Below are 3,047 nucleotides of genomic sequence, written 5' to 3'. Positions count from 1 at the left end.
ACACCTTTGGGAACCCCTGGACCTGCTGGGCTGGACCCCAACAAGTGGGGGTGTCTCTACTGACCTTGGCTGGGCTTTCTAATGTATGAGGGGCTCAGCTATGGTGACTGATCTAGGGAGGACTTGGCTGGAATAAATGAGCTCTGTCTGTATGTCTCTCCTTCTGTGGAAGGCCCCCTGGGTTTGTTCACATGGCTCAGCCAGGGTTCTGAGTGAGAGCAGTGGAAATGCACCAAGGCCTGGTAAAGCACACTGTCACTTCCACCATATTTTTTTGACCAAAACAACTAAAAAGATCCTAAGTCCAGCCCCGATTGAAAGGTGGAGAAAAAGACTACACTTCTGAATGGGAGAAGCTCATAATCACATTGAGAAAGACGTGGAAACAGAAAAGAATGAGGCCACATCTGCAAACAGACTATCACTTGGGTAAATTTTTAATTCAGTAAAGTTTTATTTCTACATCTGCCCTCAATGGCTGAATGATCTTAGAGAAGAAAATGGGAGTAAAAATATGTTTAATAAGCATATGTGGAAGTTCTACTCATGAGGGTCAGGCCCCTCCAAATTTAAACATCTCCCCTCTGCAGCTTGCCTTCCGCTTATCATTTCTAGGATAAAAAAGTAAAACTTTTTCCTTCCAGTTATCTCCTGTCCAGGGACTTAACTCATTGGTTAACATGGCTAGAGAGCTGTTGCTTTCCTGATACTATCTTTTCTGACATCCTCATGTAGACATCGCTTCTCTTTTTATTGACCCGCTCTTAACATATTCAAATGATTTCCAATCTGATACTTGTATTTGTTGGGGATGGGTTTTTCAAGGAAGGAGGTGGCCTTTGAAATGCAAATACAACAGAGAAATAGTATTTGAAAGCATAGAGTTGCTGACATTATGCTGAATGAAAGAAGCCAGTCGCAAAAGGATAAATTATGCATGATTTCACTTATATGACATATCTGAAGTAGTGAAATTCATAGAAACAGAAAATACAATGGTGGTTGTCAAGCATGGAAGGAGGGGGATGGGGAGTTAGTGTTTAGTGGGTGAAGAGTATCAGTTTTGCAAGAACATAAAAATGTTTTTGGTGTTGGTTGCACAATAGTGTGAATGTACTTAACACTACTGAACTGCACACTTAAAATGATTACAATGATAAATTTTATTTCTTTTTTACTACTTTAAATTTTTTTTAAAGAAAGGAAATTTTGACACATGGTACAACATGGATGACCCTTAAGGACATTATGCTGAGTGAAATAAAGCAGTCGTAAAAAGACAAATACTGTATGACTCCACTTTTATGAGGTCCCCAGAGAAGTCACACTCAGAGACCGGAAGTAGAATGGTTGTGCCTTGGGCTGGGGGGGGGGTTAGGGCGGGTGGGAGGGGAGAGAAGGAATTAATGTTTAATAGGAACCAAGTTCCAGTTTGTGAAGATAAGACAGTCTGGAGATGAATGGTGGTGATGGTTGCATGTGAATGTATTTAATGCCCCTGAACTGCCCATTTAAGTAATGGTTAAGATGGTAACTTTTATGTTACTTGTATTTCACCATATTAAAAAAAAAAATCCAGTCCTAGCTTGTTTGGCTCAGTAGATAGAGCCTCTCTGCCTGAGGACTAAAGGGTCCCACATTCAATTCCAGTCAAGGGCACAGGGCAGGGTTGCAGGCTTGATCCCCATTAGGGGGCATGCAGGACACAGCCTATCAATGATTCTTTCTAATCATTGATGTTTCTATCTCTCTCCCCTCTTGCTTTCTCTCTGAAATGAATAAAAATATATTACAAACAAAAAGAGAAAATTGCTGCAGGAGGCTTAGATTGGCCACACAGTCTTTTCTTTTCCTTTGTGTGCAGACAGTAGCCAGGTGAGAAGGAAAATCTCTGATGCTTTAAACCATGGAGATTTGAGCTTTGCTTGTTACTAGAGCAGAACTGAGCCCACCCTGACTCAGATGTGGCAGCTGGCAGCTGAATCCTCTCCCATGTGGGCTGATTCCCTCATCCATGATCCCCAGGGATGGGATGATGGTAAGAATTGAAGCAAAATTTAAGGGACACCAAAGAACTCAATAGTAAAGATGGCTATTATTTGAATACATTGTTTTAAAAAATCAAAATTAATGCAAAACATGCATGATGATTGAAATAGTAAAATGTTAAATTAAGACGGGGTCTGTCACTGCAATGTGCTGAGGCATTGTAGAACAGAGGCCAAGGGAACAATCCATCTTTGCTCCTCATTTGTCTCCCTGTAGTCCCTGCTCTGGTGAACACCCAAGATGCTCTGCCTGGGGCTTTCTATGGCCCATGTGGCCCCAGGTCAGAATTGATAGGGAGTTAGCATCCCTGGGAATGACCCTCCATCACTTTTGGTGGATCAATAACCCAGCTCCCTCACTCCTCAAGGGTGTGTTCTACACTCTCTGAAAGTTAATTGGAACGACTGAGCCTCAGTGCCCACTGCAGAAATTGTTCATTCAAACGCTCATGATTTACTGCCTAAACCTCCCTATCTCATGTCCCTTCTTCTCTTCTCATGCTTTGTAAGATCCACTGCTAATGTTGTACCTTCACTCAATCCTTATCTCAGGCTCTGCAGTTCAGGGAAACCAGCCCAAGGCAGACATCTATTACAATTTTATTTAAACCTGGCAAACACTATAATTCCTGATTCACCTCTTAATCTCTGGCTAAATATGTTGTGTTAGTGATTTATTGCTGTGCAACAAATTGCCCCAAATGCAGGGGCTTAAAATAACAGCAAATACTTATGATCTCAGAGTTTATGTAGGTCAGGAATGAGGTATGGCTCCTCTGGGTTCTTTGCTCCAGGGACACTAATGGGCCGCAGTGTCACCTGAGGGCTTGATGAGGGAAGGGTCCATTCCTAAGTTCACTCAGGTGTTGTTGACAGGATTAAGTTCCTCACTAGCTGTTCAGTAGGCAGATCTCAGCTCCTCACCACATGGGTCTCTCCACAGGGCAGCTCACAATGTGGCAGCTGGTTTCACCAGAGCAAGAGAGAGAGGAGAGTGAG

This window comes from Myotis brandtii, unplaced genomic scaffold (genome assembly GCF_000412655.1).
Source record: "Myotis brandtii unplaced genomic scaffold, ASM41265v1 scaffold1834, whole genome shotgun sequence".
Classification (NCBI taxonomy): domain Eukaryota; kingdom Metazoa; phylum Chordata; class Mammalia; order Chiroptera; family Vespertilionidae; genus Myotis; species Myotis brandtii.
This window is presented reverse-complemented; position numbering follows the sequence as displayed.